The sequence below is a fragment of the Sinocyclocheilus anshuiensis genome, unplaced genomic scaffold (genome assembly GCF_001515605.1).
Source record: "Sinocyclocheilus anshuiensis isolate Anshui unplaced genomic scaffold, SAMN03320099.WGS_v1.1 scaffold260, whole genome shotgun sequence".
NCBI lineage: Eukaryota > Metazoa > Chordata > Actinopteri > Cypriniformes > Cyprinidae > Sinocyclocheilus > Sinocyclocheilus anshuiensis.
Window position 1 is genome coordinate 302,205 of NW_015557134.1, and position 22,518 is coordinate 324,722.

The following is a 22,518-nucleotide window of genomic DNA, read 5'->3' on the forward strand; positions in this document are numbered from 1 at the left end:
TTTCTGAATTTCTTTGGATCTCGGCATGATGTCTAGCTTTTGAGGATCTTTTGGTCTACTTCACTTTGTCAGGCAGGTCCTATTTAAGAGATTTCTTGATTGCGAACAGGTGTGGCAGTAATCAGGCCTGGGTGTGGCTAGAGAAATTGAACTCAGGTGTGATAAACCACAGTTTTAACAGGGGGGCAAACACTTCTTCACACAGGGCCATGTAGTTTTGGATTTTGTTTTCCCTTAATAATAAAAACATTAATTTAAAAACTGCATGTTGTGTTTACTTGTGTTATCTTTGACTAATATTTAAATTTGTTTGATGATCTGAAACATTAAAGTGTGACAAACATGCAAAAAAATAAGAAATCAGTAAGGGGGCCAACACTTTTTCACACCACTGTATATATATATATAGCTGCCATCAGTTGGGGGTCAAAAAACATCTGTGAGTTTGTAAAAAGTGAATGTAAATGAACAGTTTACAATTTACATAAATACAAATGACACAATAAAAGCTAATAATAAATTAATTTTGGAAATTGTACCTAGTGTATCTAATATTAAATATATTATATATATATATATATACTATTACGCACTTTCTATATACTTTATGTTAAATGTTATCATGTGGTGGTGTGACCATCCTTGGTGTGAACAGGCCTTTAGACAGGATAAAGGCCACATTTAACTAGTTTTCATTCCATAATGAATGACTTCGAGGCTATGAACAGTGCTGTTTTATTTACAGGATGTCTTAAGGTAATGTCTACTTTTCATAACCCATGAAAAAAAAATCACATTTTGTGATGATTTACAACAGCACAACCCACTGAACAGACTGTATATCTATTCTTCCATAGCCCTGTTTTCATTTTCATATGGTTAAATGGTGTCTACCTTGAATAAGGCCCATAAGGAATTAGCTTTATACTACATTATACATTCAGGCTTCAAGCAAAGCATTATTATTATTTATTTTATTTTTTTTGTGGATGTTGGTTGCATCAGAGTCGACTGTCTATGCACAAAGAAACACAGATTTTCCTTATTCTGTCTTTTGTATCAAATTCTCTCTCTGGCATCATTAAATCCAGCCCCTGTACAGTCTAGGCCTGCCAAACTACATGCAGACAGTCATGCCAAATTCCCCAGCAGACCCCACACACATCCACGGCTTAAAAAGCAGCTCCAGCTCTCGCCAGCACCCCTCGCCAGTCCTCCCACCTCAGCGAGTTAACCCACGCATGAAAGTGAGTGAGACGGGAGAGGAGAGCCAGGCTGCAGTCTCCCGAGGCCACTCTCTTCTGTTTAGAGGCACCCACAGCTTTCTGAGGGAGGGATTAAACCTTCAGCGCTAGCCAAGCTAACTGGCCCTAACTGAGGAGCTCAGAGGGAGGCAGAAGACAGAGCTTTGGCTAAAAAGACCAATTCCCCAGTGGCACATGCATGCATCTGTGTGCGCTTCCGTATGAATGAGTACAGTGCTTATACGCAGGTTTAAAAATGGAAGAGTATGTGCAGTTAGAGAGGCGATGTTTACAATATGTAACATGGTGTTTTTGTATGATGTTCCAAAAGCTAAGCTGGTAGAACATGGCGCTGTCACACCAAAGGTTTTGGGTTTGATTCTTAAAATCAAACCCAAATACCAAACTATAATTGCATCACCAGTTTTTTGGACACTACAATGACTTGATGCTCCTTACAGAAGGGGTTTTCAAACTAGAATCCAACACTCTTAAAAATAAAGGTGCTTAAAAGGTTCTTCACAGCGATGCCATAGAACAGGGGTAGGCAAGTTCGGTCCTAGAGAGCTGCAGTCCTGCAGAGTTCAGCTCCAACCCTAATCAAACACACCTGAACAAGCTAATCAATGTCTTCAGGATTACTAAGGCTATAGGCAGGTGAGTTTTGTTTTCAGGGTTGGAGCTGAACTCTGCAGGACTGCGGCTCTCTAGGACCGAACTTGCCTACCCCTGCCATAGAAGAACCATTTTTGGTTCCACAAAGAACCATTCAGCCAAAGGTTCTTTTATAATCTGAAGAACCTTCTTTCGCCACAAAGAACCTTTTGTGAAACAGAAAGGTTCTTCAGATGTTAAAGGTTCTTTATGGAACCATTTAGACAAAAAGGTTCTTCTATGGCATCATGAAGCACCTTTATTTTTAAGAGTGAAGGACCCCCCCAAAAATTGTGAGAAAATCATTTTACACTCACATTCATAACATTTAATATTATTTTTCCCTGAAATAAGGAGATTAATTCTATTTATTAATGAATGGATGGCTATATATATATATACACACATACATAGATAGATAAACATATGTACTGATCGCTCGTGACGTGATATAAAACTCATTTTATTTGGAGTACTACTTGTGCACAATGCACATTTCTTCGTATTAAAACTTATTATGTGTTTTAATGTCAATCACTATTGATGAGGATTGTATGATCTTTGAATAATATTGGTCTTTAAACACAAGATATTTAAAGTGTACCTAAAGTATACTAGCAATAGTTCCTTTTTAGCACAATCAGATATACTTCAACACATCTTTAGCTGGACTTCAGCACTACTTCCACACAATTAAAGTGCATTTAGTACAAAATTAGGCTAGTTGTTCCAATTTAGCAGACTTTAAGTATACCTGTTATTTATTTAATTGCATTTATCAATTCACAATATATATACACATAACATATATATTTTAATTGGGGTTTTAAACATACATTATACACTTATTAGTGAAAAGAAAGTGTGAAAAGTTTTACAGTTGTATCTAGTGGTCGATCGATATTGGCTTTTTGACAGCCGATGCCAATGCCGATATCTTGGAAAGCATGGTGGCCGATGGCCGATATAAAGCCGATATGATTTTATTTATTTTAATTAATATTTAAGAAATTTGAAATAATTTGACAATGGATTAAAAAATAAATGTGTAAAATAAACATACATATACTTTAGATGACAAAGTATTTTTCACAAATAAATAAATATTTAATAAAAATATAATTAAAAAGGAAGTAAACACTGTAACCAACAGGGCACTCAGTATTCTGGGAAGTTTGTGTGCATTGGGAATCACATTTTTTCAAATAAAGCCAAGGTAACACTCATTTTACATACAGCACACAGTAGAAATGACATGAATATGGAAGTGGGCAAAATGCATAAAGTGCAGCATAATTTGAATAATAATATAAAAGCAATCGTTATAATACTTTTTGTATTTTAATTCCTTTGTTTAACCGTTCTATCTGATTATTACTTCTATCTGTATTAGACAGAACTGTTAACGACAACAGCGAACAAGAGGGAGAATGTAAGCATTGCGTGCTTAGATAAAACCTATCGGCCAATGCCGATATTTGAAAAATAAATATCGGCCGATATATCGGCCTTGGCGATATATCGGTCGACCACTAGTTGTGTCTATTACAGTTTTAGTCATACATAACATACGAACATAACATACGAAGAGTTCAGATACAAAAGCCTCTAAGTGCCATTTGAAATTTTCTTCTGAAAATTTGAGCATTTTTTTCAGCCTCCTATGTGTATGTTCAGTAATTTTACTTTAATGCCAATGAATAGTAAAAATAACTGAATAACTGAACATAAACATGGGATTCTGAGAAAAATATTAATTTTAGAACAAAATTTCAGACGGCACTTTTGCATCTGAACTCGTCATATATTTTAATTTGGGTTTTATACATAAATATTTATTTGCCTTTATATTTTTGGAATGGGGTTCCCTTGTGAAAGAATCAGCATTTTTGGGGTCCTTGACCTTAAAAAACACCAGCCCAATAATAGTGTTTAAAAATCATGATATATGAATGTCGTAATCAAATAATACCATGCTATTATAGCAATGGCACAATATTCTCTTTAGTATCTTACAGTTTATGAATACACACACACACACACACACACACACACACACACATACAAACACACACATACCGTAGATTACTTTTTAGTAAGGGAAACTGTACTTTAGAATCACTAATTGACTCTTTGCACATCTGAGATTGTCACAGTCAACTGGGAATTGCTAAATTTGTCCAAAATTATGTCTACGCATAAGTTCCACGGGCTCTATCTTCTGCACCTACTTCACATTTCATTAAATTCTCTCTGCCTCTCGCTTTCGCCCTCAGAGGGGAAATGAACCCGATCTCTGGCATCTGGTCTTGTTAGATGGATGTAAGGCACATGAGGAGAAGGTTTATGAGAGAGAACCAATAGGAACAGGTGAAACAGAGCCACACTCATTGTTGAGATGTCGGCCGTTTCTGTGAGTGTATGTGAACCCTGAGGAAAGGGGGGGCTGTGATTTAACTCAGGGTCCAGGACAGCCTGGATGGGCCCCATTCATCTTCCAAAGTAATTACGCATTGACGCTCCGCACTGGAGGGGGGACGTCGGCCTCTCCATGGCTTTATAAATCACCACTCGCTACAAGTAGCTGGCCAGAGGGAGAGAGATGAGCGCTTTAACAGTAACATTGCGTTTTTAAGCTCAAAGTGGAAAAAAAATCTGACATGCAATATAGAACATGTCTTTTTTGTTGCTTAGGCTTTTAGTTTATGGCTGTACAATAGAGATATATTTTAAAAGCAAAGAGAAATTCAACTCACTGTACATGAGCATCACTCAGTGAACTGTAGCGGTGTACTTTTCTGCCTTTACACTCCTGTCCTCGGGGGATGTTTGAACATTTTCTCAGCCATGTTGTCTTTCAACACAGTTCCCACTAAACACAGCACGAGTCAAGTTCTCGGGCGTCCTGTCTGTCTCCGTCCCTCTCCAGACAAAGTGATTGGTGGCACTGGTCCCAGCTGGGCTGGCATATTGATTGGGGGTCGGGAGGCTGGCCCGGCCCGATTTGTTTCCCTCAGAGACAGGGCTGTCAGTCAGGCATTCTGTACGCCTGGTTTAATGGCAGTAGCTATGAGAGTGATTGAAGTACATGGGTGATCCCTCTGCTAACATGGTGATATGCTATCAGCCTTTTGGGACTTCAGCTATTCTGTCGTTCCCTTTCAAAATAATGGGTTGCGTGAGAGAGTGAAGAAAGGATAGGGGAAAAAAGCAGATTCTGGTCATGTAATCAAGAAATAGAGACATAATTCCTAGCAAAGATATTAAGTATTGAAAAGCCAAGAGTCTGTCTAGACTTATTCTTCGTTCATTGTCAAAGCAAAGAACCAAAAACTACATCATTTTACGCAGAGAAATATTTCAGATTTTAAGCTACGCCGTTCATGAACCTTAAATGTGAGCAGAAAAAAATGTATGCCATACTCTAAGTCAGTGGTTCTCAAACTGGGGTACAGATGACGGTGGGGGGTACGCGAACAAAATTCTGAGTTTTGGCATTCATTTAATACCCCAACTTAAAGCAACATTAAAACCAAACATGTATTTCTGACAAGCAAAATGCCGCTTCTAATGTAAAAACAGGAAAATGGGGGTGCTGTAAACGGTCAAATACATGATATCCAGTCAGCTTACCTAATTTTTTGCGGTCAAAACTGACTGCATCCACACACGCAGCGTGCATGTGATAGGATGCTTGCTGAATATGCTGTTTTAGCAAATCACGCTGCTGTTCAATGTATCTTTAAAGTAGATCTTCACAATCTTCACTCAGAGACCGATTTAAACTCTCTTCGATACAGACACACTGTGCGTGTTATTGTTTTCATTTTTAAGATACGAGCAAGAATGCAAATTTCCCTGAATATCCAAACGATGGCAAATGTGACATTCATTTTTACAACAGTTCAACAAAAAAAGGTAATATTAAGTGAACATTTTGCATTTTAAATGTAGCCTATATTTTAAACAGAATATTGTCGTGTTTGTTCTATTTTGCAACAAAATGCTGCTGTAAAAAGTTTGAGAACCACTGCTCTAAGTGATGACTTCCTTGTTGTGCAGCAATCAAACACAACTTTGGCAGCAAGAGAAACTAGGCAGCTTCATTTCATTTCTGGAACTGGCCCATCAACATGCCTGCTCTAAATCTGTCGCTGTCCACAAGGAAGAGGTTCTGAAACATCTACGGGCCGTGCTGGCCAGCTTTGAGAGCAGTTATGAAATCTTTTTTTTCCCCGTTGTTTCTGCCACCAAATATTCTGCTTTAGTTGTATACAGTGGGCTATAATTTCTGCAACATTTAGATACACCAATTCAATATCAGCATTCAATACAGCAATTCTTCTCTCTTGTCACATAACCTTTCTCGCATTATGCAATGGTCATTTGAATGATTCCTGCACACAACTGAATGATGTTCAGGTACTGGACAATTACACTTGGAATTTTAGCGGCCTGTTAAAAATAAACCCTACAAGGCACATTAACACTTTACTGAATACAAATTTATGGAGCCATTAGTTCTACAGCCTGACTTAAAGGTCAAATGAGAAGTAATGCAGTTAAATTTCAAATTGCTCAGCATCAACATCAGAGTGTGTTCGAGAGCTCTCTTGTAGATTAAATTTTTCTAATCAGTTTAAACTGATAATTTTAGCGTATAATATAATCTGAGGGAATGCATAAATAATATTGCACTGCGTTTTTAACACATACAAAATAGAAAACAGCATTTAAAAAAATCTCTGCTAGACTTGAATGTCAACGCACGAGTTGTTGATGAGCACTCAGTCAGTAACTGATCGATTTATGCATTCTAAGAATGACTCAACCAGCAAGACAATCAATAGCTAGTATTCATTATTAATTCAGGTTCATAATGCCGCTATTCTTCATTCTCACATTAACACAGGAGATATTAATGCATGCTGCGTGATGGCACACATGATTAGAAGTAGTTGTTCAAGCTGGTTTGGAAATGAAATGCTATTATATTTTCTCACATCATCCAATGCACCTGTCATTACTGCCTGATTTCTCTATATTGTATTGCCGGAGACACAAAAAAACAGCATTGCAAAACTATGAAACGAATACTGGCCTTAATTTCTTACAAGCTTTTAATCCTCATTGCAAGGCGACAGCTGCACGTAGTACTTCCATTGATACAGTAATACAGAGAGGAGGACTCTAAAAAATACTATTTTTAACATTTCTGGCATTCATTACCTCCCAAAATCTTCACAGAATCTACACTCTTAAAAGAACCAATTCTAAAAAGAAGCATTTTTTTTTTCTTCATGTGAAGAACCAATTGTGCAATGGAAAGCTTCCATAGTTTCTTCATAACATTGATGCCAATAAAAAAACTTGAACCTAGAAATAGATGATCTTGGTTCCATATTTGCATGAGCCCATAACAGAGTTTGCCTTTTTTGTAGGTCACAACCATCAAAAATCTCTGGATTCTCTCAAAGTCTGTTGGACTAAGTCTAGGAACTTTCATCCATTGACACTGGGTGAGGGACAACTGAATGTGTTGCAGAGAGACTGAGACAATCAACATTCAGAATGAAGAGAGGAAGAGAGAGAAGGAATCTTGGGGAGGTTTCTTGATGTGATTACAGCAGGCAGCACTCGACTATGTTTAACACTCAAGGGCGGGAGGGTCCACACTAAAACCCAAGATCAATACGCAATTTTACAATCATCACCTCGTCCATAATTGGCTTGAAATGAACCTGCAGAATGTCAATATCAGTTCAAGAGTGTCACCGTTCACTCGAGTCTTCTTGTACCAGCGCATGAGTCATTAAACATACACCCTTGACAAACTCCTACTATTCAACATCATTTTTGGTGCATTTTCCACTCTAAAAACACACTGCAACAAAGCCAGATGCTCACCTTCAGGGCGACTTACTGTGCCTGAAACAGGACACATTTTACATTCTGTAATTAATTCGTAACGCTGGATTTATGCCATTAGGGTAAGATAATGAAGGCAGCACACTTAAAGTGCACAGAAGCTTTACTAAACCCGAGAGCTTAACAGAGCGAATTCTGACTAAATCAAGGAACACCGGATGGAAACGGACCATCCATTCGTCTGTTTTCTGTCACTGCCATGTTTGTTTGGAGTTTTTCCAGGACTAATGAACCTCCACCACTCCTCTATAGCTGCAATGTAGCCCCAGTTGTGATTTGGGTTTCCAAACAAATTAATAATTAAATACAGTTTTCAGAACAGCAGGGAAAAACTGCATCAGTCTTTTTTTCCAAGTGACATCAATCCGCTTTCCCACCATCTACAGTTACTCCTTGAACCACAGGGTGATCCACTGACTTCTCCATTTACTCCCGTCCTTTTTGTTAATTTCCCTCCCAGTTCCTTTCAGATTCAGGCTGCGCACTGAAGAGCGAGGGAGTGCCATGTTCTAGGCAACTTTAAAGCTCAGCACCATCCTAAAAAAATCTTCCTGACGGATTACAGGTTCTTTCAGTCCTGGGCAAAACTCAAGATGAGTGGACACTCCAGCCTTTTTTTATTGCTATCCAAGAAAGATAGACCACAGATGTGGCATTTAGCATGTCTATCTGTGGATTCCAGACTTCTGAAGGACAGGAATTATTTGAGAGAGCTGTAAAGTCAGTCCAGAGCTTCTCTAACAAGATGTCTCTGCATCTGTCACTTAGGACAGGAAGGAAACTTGACTCAGCACTCTTCTGAAAGGAGCTAGGTGCAGGTACCTCCAGGTAAAGTTACGAAGGAAGATTACGGCTTTATTAGTGCATTTACAGCTCAGAACAACGGCAGGACTCTGTCAGGCAACGGGCACCACATATCATGTGTTGAGGCTGAAATATAGATCTAGATGAGAGGGGGCTGTCAGGTTCAGCCGATGATTCATTGCTTGTGGCGATGCTGTCTACAGTGAGCGGATCATGCTGCACATGCTGGGACAGAGATAATGGCACACAGATGTCTGAGCACATCAGGCCACACAATGCAACAGCCGCAACTCTACTACAACAAAGTGGAGTTCAGAAAGCGTGTACCACGATCAGACATTGTTGTGGAAAATCAACCGCTATCAACTCACGGGTCACGGCTGCTTTGAAAGATGTAAAAGAAGGGTTGTGTGACACTTCAAGGAGAGCGAAGGTTTATAATGCTCGCTTGTGAGAGGCATAAACATTCAGAAATGCTTATCTGTACAATTGCTGTACTCAAATGCTGCGACCTAGGACGAAGAGATAATAATGTTGAATAAAAACGGTATTTTGCAATTTCACTGACATTGCGTTTACAAGACTAGACAGAGGTCAGGCTTTTGTGGGAGATGAAAGCTTTCCAATAAATTCCGCATGGACACAGAATAGTGTCTGACGAATACTGTTGTGCATGTGTGAACTGAAAAAAAAAGATGCTCTGACCTTGGGTATTCCTTGGAGTGAAAGAAAGGAAACATTGTTACTGTCATCATGAATTGTTAATATTATTATCCCTCTTTCGCATAAGTGAATAAGTAAAGCACTCTGAATCAAGACCCAAGTTCTGTTCTCAAAATTACAGCTGTCCATCACTGCCAGACACTAGCACCAAACAATAAGGATGTTTCTGATTTATTCACTAACTCCATTTTAAAGGGGCCAAGTCTAAAATCCATCTCTTTCCGTTTTGCCCAGTGCTCAGAGAATGTTAAAGTTTAATAAGGCTGCAGTCCATGTGAGTGCTTCCCAAGACGGCATACACACAAAAACCACAGGCTGCACAGAAGGGCACATGGAGTGGGTTACATCAAGCTAACACTGCACTTTTCTTCATTATTTACCTGTTCTGAGGCCTGGGCCAACCTAAGACATAAGCAATTCTGTCCCCCTTACATCACAAACACTCCAGCCCTGGGTATACAGCACTCTAACGTTGTTCTGCTCACAATAACGGAGGCCATTTGCCCTGACTTCAGGGCATTCCGGCTGTGCTTCATCCATCTATCAACATATTGTAAGACTCATTAAAAATCAGGTTTGATGTGGGCATTCAGTTGAGCACAGCAGAAAGAGGAATGGGAGAGGTGATAATGCACTTGAACTGTAGCAATAGAGCAAACAATGCAAGACCCTGTAAAAACAACAAGCACAAATTCAGATTGTCTAACGATTGACCATTATACGTCAATCTGACTTGAATAGTATTTTATGACATTAATGTAACAGGAGTTCCATTAGTCTCAAACAAGTGCTTTGTTGTGGCTTCATGGCCTTTTCTTTGTATTCTGCTCTTGCAATGTGAAAAACACAATTGTCACCGAATTAAATGTACAATTTTATAACAAATATTCTATTGAATTACATATAGAATCAGTCATTTTCAACCTAAATCATCACTTAGGTCTTTCTCTTGGTCTGAAGCGCTTTAAAAAAAAAAAAATTTCTTTCTGGTCCTTCCATCCTTTCTGTTTGTAAATCATCCAAAACAATATACCACAGCTTATTTTTATCAACAGCATTTTGAATTCCGCAAATGATAGAAAACCTTCCAAGTCTAAAGATTTGATTCATACAAATACTAGCCTTATTTCTATAGATTGTTTTGTCCTCTTTAGAATGGGTCACCAACCAAGGGGTTTTGTCTTTTTATCTCATGTAAGACAGTATGATGGATGTGCACAGTAACACACATGAAGTCTGAAGGCCGAATGCTCCACATAGACACATGCTCTGAAATCAACTACTAGTTTCTCCTCAATCCACGTGAGGGACTGCAGCAGAACTCCAGCAAAGAATGGAAAGCTTTGAGCAGCATGAAGACCTCACCTCTGCTACATCATACAAGGACAGCAGACAGATTTAGTAGCACTAAACGATCTACATCGGGTCATATCAGACATTAGACCGATCAACCAGCACTTGGGTTGGGAACGGGCACATCCTCAGCCTTCTGGAGAACAGAGGACTCCTTGTCTGTGCTGAATTCTGCCATTGACAGAGCACTGCCCAACCACCACAGCATATAAATGTGCCCCTCTGTGAGAGCCATGGCTTCCTATACACCTCCATACTTATGCGTGCATGGGCGTCGTGGGTGTGCAGTTGGGTTAGATGGGTTGTCTTTGCTCCATCCTATCTCACACTTACGTAAATGCCATTAAACATTTAACAGGCGATGAGAAGTCCGTGGGTTGCGGATGTTTGCCATCATTCAGGGCGCATTACCATTATCTATCAAGTGCAAAAATAAATCAATCCTCACGTTGCCAGAGGGACGAGCGATGGATGCAATTAGAGGCGCAAATGGCCGGTAAAGGCCACGCGACAACGTCGCGTCGAGATCATTTGTTCTAGATCTGATGAACGCGTCGATTTTCTTTGAAGCAGACGAGACATGCCATAATAAAACAGTAGGATATGCGGATGTTGGCCAAGTGTGTCAATCATAAAACCTTTATTTTCTTATCAACAGGCCATGGCAGTCGGCATTGCCTGACAAAAGCGCACCTTTATTGAACACTTCTAATTAGACATCTCATTCGTGAACGGTGCGCCAAACCGATACAGACGCGTTACGTTAATCGTGCAAATATGTATTATAATAACAGACAACAGAAACCCGCTTACCGCGATGAAAGGGATGTAGTCGATGCGTCTCTGGTTCTTTCCCAGTGATTATTCGTACTTCAGTGGTGAAGCCGGTGTTTATGCCATCGGTATTTTTTTCTTAGGTAATTCGTCATGAATGTGTCGCAGGCTCTCGCACATCAATTTACCTTCTTCGCGTCAGTCGGCGCCCCCAAAACAATAAAAGAAAAACAGAAAGAAAATAAAGAAGACATAAAAAGGAAGGAGGATAGGGAAAATTAAGAAACGGAAAAAAAGAATGGGGAATAAACCTCTTAACACCTCCTCCTCCTTTTTTCTTTCTTTTTATCTGACAACACCCGTGTCTTCTGACGGCGAGGTTACAACATATTTTATCACTGTAAAGGAGGTAGGGAAATTATAAAATAAAACAATAACAGAAACAAATGCGTATAACGCATTAGCAGCTAACTCGGCGCTCTGTCGTCATGGCGACCCATTTCAGAGTCCGTTCGTGCATCAAAAAACACCAAATAATAAAAACCATCCGGTGGCACGACTTCTCATCTGCTCTCAGTCTGTCTCACTCATAAACGAGTCCTCTTCTTTTGCGTACAAGTGGGGAAACAATTGAGATTCGTCTTCTTTTCTCTCACCGCTATCTGATAATAGCGATAATTGTTATTAGCCTATTATTCCCACTCGTGAACAATGAAGATGTATGTCTCTCAGATATCCATTCCGCACTTCACGCACAGCTGTCAAGATTCAGGAGTCCAGAATCCCGATGTCCGCCTCTCTCTTTCTCTCCCTCTCTCTCCCTTTCACGCGCACGCGCTAATGCAAGCCGTTTACACATTTTTTTTCTAGAGCTCCAATAGTTTCAAGTAATTTAGTCTCCTAATTTTTTTCAGTTTCACTAGTAACTATTTATTTCATACTATTAACTGTTTCTTTGCTTGTCACTATCCCAATAGTAAAAGGTAGCCCATACCTTTTTTTTTGTATCAACAAATGGCAAATTCCCGTCATTATTTGTGGTTCAAATATCAGTTCACTCTCATATGTATTTTATCATTTACTGGTACTTTTAAAGCGTATTTATCAGCTACCCATTTACTGTATGAGCTATGCCAGTTGTTACTAGAAAATTTCTTCTTGCTTTGTATGTAAAGGCTTGTCAGAGTGGCAATTTTAAAGTTTAAAAAAAATATTATTAGTAATATAAAAGCCATTAACAGCAATTGACCTATCGGTAAGCCCCGCCCCCCTTGCTCCCTCAGACAAACAAACGGAGTTGCTAACTGTCTTACAATGACAGCTGTCCGTGTGAAAACCTTGTCCCAAGATGTTATTGATAAACTTTGGACACAGAAGGACCACCTCTCGTTGAGGAGCATTCAAGTGGGAATTAAATATGCCATGGAGGGATATATAAAAGATTTTAAAATTAATATTATGGGTTACAAGTTTAATTTGGAAGCAAGGTTTTACAGATCACAATGCAAGCCGGAGAAACCTCATGTTACGGTCGTCATGATCGCAGATGACAACATCCAGGATCAACATGTACCACAGGGTACGATTAAATTAATTTACATTTAACCAGTTTAATATGGAGAGGCACTGATATGTAGAATTTTGTTTACGTGTTTTTAACCAATACTGTACATGATGTGAGAACAGTTAGCTATTTATGTTTGTACATTAGCATGGTCTCACTAACTTTAACCTTATCTAGTTTTAGCCAGAGATCCCTTGCTGAAGCACAAGATGACATTAACGTTCTGCTTGAGCAGATGAAAATTTTAACTTAATGAGTATGACAACCAGAAAATGAATGTTGAATAATAAAATATTCCAAATTCTATTGCCTATCTTCTTAGGATACCTGGAGTCAGTGTTACAAGTACCCCAGGCACATTGTTTTACCATTTTTTGGTAGCATAAACACCATCAAAGCAATGAGAGCTTAGTATCTTCCAATGTTTCTCTATGACGCTGAAACCTAAAGCTGTCCAAGTTCTGGTCCCCATGCAACTGATACTCAACTGCCATTGGCTCATCTGCGTTCGAGGGGAGGGGCTTACCGATAGGTCAACTGGCCTGCACATTGTCTCTATTATGTATTTTTTGTAATTAGGAATAAAAAAAACCCGGATTGTTTGCTTCTGCGTTATTTTATATTTATTTATTTTTTTTTGTGATTTGAGAGCAAGGTGAGTCCTTTTTTGTGAGTTGAAACAGGTATCTGTTTTAGTAAAATAGGTAAAATAAAATACATATTGAAATATATAGTAAAGTGTTGAAGAAAGCAGTCTACTCCATATATGTTTTGATCATCGATCTGAATCTGATCCAGATGTAGTCTTTTACAAAAAAATGCAAGCTTTTCGTTCAAAATGTTTCTTTTTTTAATTAAACATACTCACATTTGATTATTAAAAAAGAAAAAAAAATGCATGGTGTTTTTGTTTGTTTGTTTTGTTTTTTTTAAAGTGCAGCCTTTGCTCTTTTTTGACATATTGCATGTTCAGATATTCACACAAATTTCTGGGAAGTGAAAATAATAAAAAAAAATCTGGCGGTGTCTAGCAACTTACTAGTAATTAGACAATAAGTACTAGTAGCAAAATATAGTTTTAAGGAATAAATGTTAAAACTGCTTGCCACACTCACACACATTTAACAGCTACCGCAGATTGATTGCAATTCTTCACACTACCTCCGGTGGCTGTAGCGTCCCGTATGTTCACGTTTTCACATACTGACGCTTTGTCTGTACTGAATTTACATTCCGTGCTGCTGCTTTGAGTACTTTCATCCAGCTCTAATTAATTAATCAACGTGATTTCACATGAACCATCTGAATGCGCCTCTATGGTGAAACATTTCTCCCGCCTTGAGGATCTGCTTCGGCGTGACGTCAGAAAAAGTGTCAAAGTGTCCTCTCTTCATATTGCATCATGAGCTCACTATGACGTGACACTGTTGCTACTGGTAAACTAATGGCCAGAACTCGATCAAATGGCAGGTGTGTGAGGGAGAAATGTAGTAAGTGGGTATCACAAAGTACTGTGGTATACCATAGTAAATGTAATACCAGTAGCATTTCAATAAACAGTGGGCTATGCAACAAGACACTTAAACATATCATGACAGAAAACATATATGTCCATGGTATTACTGCAGTACATTTAATAATAATAAAAAAAACTATCCTATGGTATATTCCATCATTTTAGCCAGTGTATATCATTTATTCTTTATAAATTATACTTGCATTGACACACAGAAAATATCTTTCATCGATTTACAGCCCTTAGTGTGGAAACTAATGATAAATACCCAGATCAACTAATTATAATCCGCTCCTTTTATCCTTCACCCCCATACATATATGTACATAATACATAATTGTTCCAAAACACACAACTGATGGAATATTTTAAAATATTTGTAAGAAATGTTAATGTGTGCTAGTGTTGGGCATGAAGGTTGAACTGATGTGCTTGTGTGCACTATTCCAGCTAGTCCACACAGAGGTGATCCGAATTTCCGAAATACATTTGGGCAACAAAATTAAAACGTAAACATTGCCCTCTTGTGAATATGTTATCATATTACTGATGTGTTGTTATTCAACTAAAATGGTCAGGAATCTCAGTACTACTTAAAAGAAGAAGAAGAAGAAGAAAAAGAAGAAGAAGAAGAAGAAGAAGTCCAGACCACCACAAATAATATTTATTTATGAAATAATCCATGAGAGGCCATGCATTAACAGTAGAAGACTTACCATTGAAAAATCAGTCTAATAGATGGCCTCAAGTATTAAACAGAAAAGAACAGCAATATGATCAACACCAATGTCAAATAAATAGGCTAGTCGCTTTTATTTAGGGTGACCATACGTCCTCTTTTCCCCGGACATGTCCTCTTTTTGGACCTAAAAAAAATGCGTCCGGCCGGGATTTCTTAATCGTCCAAAATGTCCGGGATTCGGCTGTTTTCTTAATCTCGCTCCTGCTAAATCTCTGACCATTGCCGTCTGCTCCTGCAACATGTGTTTCGCTCCCGCGATTTTCGTGTCCACTCATTTAAACATTCTAATATTGTATATCATTTTAGCACATCGCGGAGCCGCTCTCAGTATGCGGAGTATTTAAATCTCTTTTGAATGAGCGTTTGCGCTGTTCACTTTCACTTTCGATTTCGCGATCACACACACTCTGTGTAAAGGGAGCACATCTTACAAGATCAGATATTTGTCAGTGAGTTCAGGATCTGTTGAGCAGCAAATATTCAAGCATGTTTTTGTCAGTCATCTCTCCTTATTCTCGACCTGAGATCAGACAAATTTGACTCCTGCAGCTCTTGTTGGATGCAGGGTTGTCAAGTCCGCGTTTTTTCCACAGAATTGGGCTACTTTTAAACTGTTACCATGGGTTGATTTTCGCAAGTGGGCTAAAGGTTTGAAATATTGCATAAATTACATTTGACTGAAATGCTTGTATTGAAACATTTTGCATTCTACCTATGATAAAACGTTCATTGACTTTTACATTAACTGTTCCCTCCTGGTAGAATGACCTGCCCAACTCAATCCAAGCAGCTCTCAATCAAGAAACGGCTGAAAATACATCTCTTTCATCTTCATTTGACCCTCTAACTAGCGCTCTCTATTCTAAGGTGAACGTGATTTCACCAAGTACAACATGTTGCTGGATCAACATCCTTGTTGATCCTGGAACAACATTCCTATCAACCAATCAGAATTGAGGGATAACTTTTCAGGAAAGATCTGTTTTAGGCTTACAATCAGGGTTAGGTGCTTCTACACCCTTGTTAATCAGCTATCATTTCACACTGTTTTTAGGAATAAATTATGGGTAAGGTTAGGTTTAAGGGTAGGGATTGGGTTAAGTCTATATTTTTGGACAGTTATGTTGATCCAGGATCAACAAAAGATGTTGATCCAGGAACATGTCTTACTTGGCAAAATCACGGCGACCCTATTCTAATGTTGATTCAAATTTTATCTGCTTGTTTTTTATTTATTATTAAAAAAACTTGACCCTCTAACATTTGCACTCTATTCTATTTTTATTCTAACTACTTGTTTTATTTAAAAAGAAAAAAAAGAGCCTTTAACACTATATTCTCTATTCTTTATCTATTCTTCTACTGTTTTTCTTTTTATTTATTATAAATAATGACGTTCTAACCCAATCATTACCTGTTATTTTTCTGTTCTATTGACTTGTTTCATTTTTATTTATTATAAAAATAAAACAAGCAAGCAAAAAAAAAAAAAAACTTGCTATGTATACTGTTAGACGAAACCCCGCCCATGAACCCCGCCCCCCACCGTCCTCTTTTTGGAAAACCAAAATATGGTCACCCTACTTTTATTATTAGCTATTATTACAGAGAGTTGAATCAAAAGTGAACATTTACTCACCCTCATGCCATTTCAAACATGTATGACTATTTCTTATGAAGAACATAAGATAATAATAATACTCAATAAATTGTCATTCCAGAAAATAATATCGTTTGTTATTACATGATGGCTGTCTGGAATACTCAATTTTAACTGGACAATTCTGACATTGAGTAGTGAAATATATACAATGTATACGGAATGGATAAACTATTTAGTATTTTCACATCCTTCATGTCACTCTTTCACATTACTGCATGTTAAACAATAGCTCATTGGCGCCATCTTGTGACTCAAAGCGGTTGCTATGACTACTATATTAATTTATTAAAAGGCACCTTAAAACCTTTGATAGACGTTAGAAGCTCAGGGTTCCCAGTTAAAGCAATAACATTTGAAAAACAACAAACCGGCAAGATACACAAATAAACGAGCTAGAGGAGAGAAAACTTGAAAGAGAGTATATTATCAATCTCATCCATACAAAAATTCAATTGCTTTCTATATGCTGCAAATTAATAGTGTAACAAGTGTTTGTCTTGTTACTAAGCTAATCGTTTGCAACACTAATAGACTACTTTTCTCAGTAATGTCCATGTATTTATTTATTCAGCATGAAGCCTTGTAATAAGCGAAATAATTTTGCCAGCCGGTCATTAATGCAAAATAAACCCCTTCAGGATGATGCAAAACTCCTCTCTTCTTGCTTTGCCAGTTTATCACTTGTCTTTAAGTAATCTTATGGCCTCAGGGGAGCGCATAGTTTAATTGATTTAGGATTACTACTCATCATTATCATAAAACAGATACCATTGTCATACCAAATGGTTTTACCATTTAGAATAAATTCTACACCCAGACAAGCATCCGTTAGCTGCTTAAACCACCATAGACAGGCCCACTGCTTGTTTACATAAGATCCAAACAAAGACATAGATCCTCTATTTCTTCAAGCTCTATCTCTTAATCAGTGACTGCTTGCCATAGATGCACACATCGTCTAAAGATCTCAAGAATTCCAACTATGAACCCAGAGCTCTTTTTGAGTTTGAAGGTGACATCTGACAGGGTGACAGAAAAGAGAAAAGCATTGTCACCTTATACGTTCAAAGAGTTTATGACCTCATACCCAAGGAAAAAGGAAGTTCTAACAGACTTAAGAGGGGCAGAATGATGGTAAAATTAGAAAGTTGTTTATCTGCTCTCTCTTGCTCATTACATTTAATGTATGTGCTAAACTGATTTTTTTTTTAGCCAATTGAAGGTCTTGCTCCACATCACACCATAGGGGTCTCAGTGGGGGTTTGTGTGTTCTCAAAAGCTAAGGGTAATTAGAGGAGAGTGAGTCAAACAACAAACAAGCGCTGTATAAATCTAAATGAACAGTACACTGAAAAATACAATTACTATCATTGCTACTCACCATCATGTTGTTCCACCCTGCAATTTTCCATGAAGTGAACATTGATGGGGCTGTGAAGCTCTACAAAAGAAGAAAAAATCTTCATCGAAAGCATCACAAAAATACTGTAACTAGACGATTTATGCACTTTATTTGATGTCTTCTAAAGCCATGCTTTCATTGTATGAAAAAGAGCAGGATGAACATTCTGCTAAGTATCTTCTTTTGTGATTTTCCACATTTGTTAATCAAATAGAGTTGAAACATCATGAATGTGAGTAAACAATTAAATAATTTAGTTTTAGCTGAACTATTCCTTTAAACTCCCTAGCATTTGTCCAGAAGGTGGTGCTGTTGTGCAGGTCGAGTGCTCCACTTTTCAGAGCTTTCCCTCCCACGCACATTCTCTTCCTTTTTTTCCCACCGTCTTCAACCACCTCTCTTTGTGTCTAATTCCCTTTTTCTCTCAATATCACTTGAATGACAGTTGTAAGCCTCTTAGGGTCTTTTCCTGCGAATGGTGGGGCTTTCTTCTCAAAGGGGAGAAAAAGGAGATTCACTCAGTGGGGACATTCACCTAATTTCCCATTCTGTCTTTTATTTACTTCTCTCACTCACTCTCTCTTCGATCACTTTGCAGTTTAATTGCCATAATAAATATGAGAGGATTTTTCAGAGATTGTGAAGGCCCAGGTCAGTGGATTCTCTGCAAAATCTGGATGGAATTGGAACAGTTGTAGGTGTTCCCGAAGAAAAGGGGACCAGGACCCATAACAGAACAAACAGGTCGTGCATTGGCACAAAAACACATGGTGTGGACATTAAACACTATATCAATTAAAAAATATATAAATTCTATAAATGCCAAACCTTCATGTTTTAAGACAAACCACAAAACAAAATAATTAACAATAAGTTGAAGTATAATTATAAGTAACGCACATAACAGTGTGAAAATAAATGAAACTCTAAATCTTGTTTCCCATCATAAAAATTAATCATGTACGCTGCACACTAATCCCAAAATCAACACATTAATGCATTATGAATACATTATGAATTTATGGAAGCCTGTTTCCGGACTTTTTTTGTTGTTGTCAGAATTGCATTACAAACTCGCAGTTGTGGGTTATATTACGTCAGAATTGCAAGATATATACTCCCAATTCTGAGGAAAAAGTCAATTCTGACTTTATAACACAACTGCGAGTTGTCAGAATTGTACGATATATACTCGTAATTGTGAGAAACAAACTCAGAATTGTGAGATAAAAAGTCAGAATTCTCACTTTATTTCTCACAATTGTGAGTTTAAATCCCGCAATTCTGACTTTATTTCTCACAATTCTGGCTTTATAACTCGTAATTGCAAGTTTATATTATGCAATTCTGAGAAAAAAAATGTCAGAATGACCAGATGTAACCTCACAATTGCAAGAAAAAATGTCAGAATTATGGGATAAAAAGTCGCAATTACCTTTTTATATACAGGTGCATCTCAATAAATTAGAATGTCGTGGAAAAGTTCATTTATTTCAGTAATTCAACTCAAATATTCAGTGGCGGAAATGGGCTTCCATAAAAATTAAAACAAACAAACTCCTGTTTGAAAAAGGTGACAGGTCTATTATTCACAACTAAAATCTAAATATTTTAACATTCTCTTATATAAACTTATGAAAAGTTCTGATTAATACAATAATAACTCAATAAATGAATACATATTCAGATTTCTTGAAACCAAAATCTTGGCTTAGTCCGGTTATGCCAATTGATTTAATGGGTTTACCTGACACATACTGTACATAATCAAAACATGACCACAGTTTGATAATAATAAAACAATGTTATAATAGACATTCTGAAAGAATACTGTAAATGTTTACATGATCATAGTTCTGAATAATACAGAAATAGCTGTCTTATTCAGATTACCAGAAACTAAAATAGTCCAGTTTAGTCCGGTTATGTCAATTGGTTTAATGCGTTTATATGACACATACTGTACACAGTCAGAATATGACCACAGTTTGATAATAAATGTGATATTCTTGAGTATACAAATGCAGTCAGTGAGAATCCCTTTTAAGTTGATATGGAGGAGAGCTAATGGTTTAACTATATGTCTTAGTATGTGACACACATGAAAGGGGTCAAACTTTAAAATGATTAACAGCAGATTTAAACAATCCACATGTGGAGAACACTGGAAATATTACAGGGAAATAATGATTCTGCGGTCTATCCTTGAAACAATAATTTTTCTAGTTACTGACAAGCACACTACAACAGCTGTATCTTCATTTATGAGGCTGAACCCTAGTCAAATTTGTGAAAACAGTTCATTTGTTGTGAAACGAGGGAGTGCATGTGACCTTAATCTGAGTTTGGACGGACAGCAGGGTCTTTCTAATGGGCTGGCAGGAGACATAATGTCTTTTTTTAATAACAAGGTTTTAATTAGGAGCCTCAGGCTCTGGGCAGGAGAGACTGAATGTGGAACGAACTGCAGTTTCACAACATTTTCATTGGGCAATTAATTATCACATTCGTTTTGATTAGAGAAAACTCCTTTCAGCAAATCTCCTTTACATTCAGGTGCAACTTTGTTATGACAGTTGGTAAAACACACTTCCAGATTTACACACATTCAGCAAGCAGTGTCGTTTTCCCTCGGTTCCTGATTGGTGTCCCCGAGGCTTGTCATTCTCTCGCTCCTCAGTGGCAGCAGCATAAAGTGAGGGAATACAAACGCTGATGGAACTCGCATGAGAAATCACAGGCTTTCTAATTACCGCACATCAGTGCCATCTCCTTAGATAGCACACCAGATGCCTGTCACACCTGCCAAATCAACCAATTCGAAACTCATCAGAGAATCTGTCGGCCCCAAGAGTCCCGATGATTACAGAGTCACTGATGAATCATTAAAAAAGAATCAGTGAAATCGAATGAAAGATGCGTCGAGTCGTCCATCTCAGTGATTTATGCAGGTGCCACTCAGCTGTGATGCTGTAACAAGAGTCACCAGAGGGCAGCAGTTGCATGCTGCATTTCCTAGGCCCTGCACATCTACCCCTCTTAACTTTCTCTCTTATTTTGTCTCCCTCTCTGTCCTAATCCATTGGAAGCTCTGTTTGCTGGAGATAGTCACGCTTTGAGTAAAACTATCAGTAGTGAGGCTGCGAGAAGGGAGAGTAAGGTGGAGAGTGAGAGAGTGTGTGAGAGAGATTGGGGATGGAGTTGCTCTCCTTAAGGACATGGCTGAGACTGTCTGACTGCGCTCTGGTCCTGCTGGCTCTGGAAACTTTGATCTGGTCTGGACTGGCTTTTCCATCCCATCCTCTCTCTCTCTCTCTCTCTTTCTAATATGTGTGGATGTGGGATGCTATTTCACACAATCAGCACAAACCAGGCCCCGCTCACTCCACCTCTGGGCCAGATGCACACCATTCGGCACCTCCTGTATTCCATTCTTCCATCTCCCCTAACACTCCCTCTCTTGCTTCTCTCATTGACCATGTTTTCATGCACATCATTTTGTGATTAACCATATTCTGAGTAAGCCTCTATTCCAAAAAAGAGGTTTACATGTTCCACAGCTATTGGAATATCCCTGAATGCATGTATTCAGCATATTCCAAATAAACTTTTTTTACTGCTATTCTCTTATGGAAACACTGGAAAAGCTTTTCTGGGCAATTACAGTATTAGTTAATTTTTAGTAGTTTTTTTTTGTTTTGTTTTACACATTAATCAACTAATTTTCCTTGACATCAGCACACAAGAATATAATGAAATGCAAAATATAGACTATGAGTGTAGGCTCAAAGGGACATTTGTTTCCTTGTACCTTATTTATCTCTAAAAGGTTCATAGGTTAATACGCCAAGATACTAATATGCACCTTTTAGAGGTAAAGAATGAACAGAGTTATCCCCAAAGCTGTTGTACCTCTGAAGGTACTATTTTTGCACATTTTTATGACAGTGCAATTTGATTTCTATAACATTGACTTGTATTGACTTGCATATGAACACACAACATATAATAATGAACATTGTTATGTACATTTCTAGAAACCAGAACATTGGTTTAACATACATGACACATGCATAAGTAAAATCTGACTATATTCTGATCTAAATGTGACTGTATTTTCCAATTTGATCTAAATATTGCTATGCATGCTT

At 37.9% G+C, this 22,518-nt stretch overlaps 1 protein-coding gene across 2 annotated transcripts in view; it reads right to left on the minus strand.

The window, feature by feature from the left end:
• Positions 1-12,247, minus strand: part of LOC107678031 (neuroligin-2-like) — an 88,807-nt gene extending 76,560 nt beyond the window's left edge. The window contains exons 1-2 of one of the 2 annotated variants that reach the window (XM_016473143.1): positions 11,792-12,247; positions 11,520-11,668 (exon numbers count right to left, since the gene is read on the minus strand). The gene's annotated coding sequence lies outside the window, so the exon portion shown is untranslated. Of the gene's footprint in view, positions 1-11,519 lie in introns of both variants that reach the window. The other variant, XM_016473142.1, reaches the window with a different exon arrangement.
• Between the last annotated feature and the right edge of the window lie 10,271 nt (positions 12,248-22,518).